The following is a 1,981-nucleotide window of genomic DNA, read 5'->3' as shown; positions in this document are numbered from 1 at the left end:
ACGCGACGGTTAGGTAGACTCTTAAAAAAATACCGAAAACAGTATAATTTGTCCAGAATCTTTAGCGGTACTCCGGTACCGACCAATTAGGAACCGGTACCAAGAAATACCGGCTCTCGGTACACATCCCTACTAACGACCAGAGTGCTGTCTGACAGTCACTACACCGTAGCAACGCTACAGAAGAGCAGGTGTTCAGCAGTCTCAAAACCATAACAACACTGAAGACCGGTGTGTTGCCCAACAGGCAGCGTCCAGACCCGTGACTCTCCAGCACGACGGCGCGGATCTCCAGAGAGGACAAACGACCTCCGTGCCAAACGACCCTGGCCTACACACACACTGCGTCCTGTCCAGGGCTGACATCATCGCAGCCACTCGCAACAGCATCTAAGGGCTGAGCCGGCCTCCCACTCAAACCAGCGCACGTGAGCGCCACGGCACGGCAAGAACCAAAGGCACAAATAACAACTCCAAAACGAGAAAGAAAGAAAAACAGAGGAAGGGCTGTTCCCTGCTGGAAAAAAACCCCTAGCTCAACATGGTTTGACCAGCTCAACCAAGGTTTTAAAACAGCTGATAGCCGGTTGACCAGTTAAGACCAGCTCACAGCTGAACATGGTTTGACCAGCTCAAGCTAGGTTTTGAAAAAGCTGGTAGCTGGTTGACCAGTTAAGACCAGCTCAAGCTAGGTTTTCAAACAGCTGGTAGCTGGTTGACCAGTTAAGACCAGCTCCCAACTCAACATGGTTTGACCAGCTCAAGCTAGGTTTTAAAACAGCTGGCAGCTGGTTGACCAGTTAAGACCAGCTCCCAGCTCAAAATGTTGTGAAACCACTGGTAGCTGGTTGACAAGTTAAAACAAGCTCCCAGCTCAACATGGTTTGACTAGCTCAAGCTAGGTGTTGAAACAGCTGGTAGCTAGTTGACCAGTTCAGTCAAGCTATCCTGACCAGGTCAGTTTTCAAGCTGGTGAAGCTGGCATAGCTGGAATTTACAGCAGGGTTGACAGAAAACAAACAAAATGAAACCTGCTGTTCACTTGTAAGTTCTGCTGCTAATCAAATGTTGCTGCTGTTAGTAAATGTACGAAAAAAGAAAAAAAATGTTTTGAAAAAACAATCTTTCTTTAGGTTTTGACTCCATCTGAAATGCTTCTTTTTTTTTTTTTGTATGAGGGCGCTGTCTTCACGCGAGGGTACGAGGGGGTCGACCCAGTTCAGCCTCGCCCCAGAAAAGGAAATAAAGAAAAGAGGAGAGAAAAAAAAAACTGCAGGTCAGCGACAGGCGAGGCATGAAATTACAGAGAAACTACTGCTGAGCTCGGCAGAGGGGAAGAGAGGAAAAGGGATGAATGTGGAAAAAAACAAAAAAAACATCTGTGAACCAAAAAAAAAAACAAAAAAACAGTACAGAGATTAACACTGCACTCAGTATGGATCTGATAGACACAGTGAGTAACTCCACACTATAGTGCATGAACACTACACTATATATACGCAGTACAGTCTACACAACACTGTGTGAGTTCATAGTTCATACAGTACATGCACACTAACTGACTGCACACTATAGTAGATTAACACGATATACACAATGTACATTACACAGTATACACTATACTATTGGAGTTCATATCATATATGCACACTGACTGGCTATAGTACATAAACACGACATGTAATACAGTTTATGCACACTAGAACACATGAACACAACGCTATGTATATAATATGGTATACACTACACTATGAGAGTTAATATAGTATATGCACACTGAGAGACTTCACTATGAAAGTTAATACAATATGTGCACACTGACTGCGCACTATAGTACATTAACACTGCACTATGAAAGTTAATACAGTATATACATGCTAGCTGCACACTATAGACCATTAACACTGAAATATGAGAGTTACTACAGTATAGAGGCTACACACTGACTACACAGTATAGTACATTAGCACAGCACTGTGAG

The sequence above is a fragment of the Conger conger genome, chromosome 9 (genome assembly GCF_963514075.1).
Source record: "Conger conger chromosome 9, fConCon1.1, whole genome shotgun sequence".
Classification (NCBI taxonomy): Eukaryota; Metazoa; Chordata; class Actinopteri; order Anguilliformes; family Congridae; genus Conger; species Conger conger.
Note: the sequence above shows the minus strand (reverse complement) of the source record.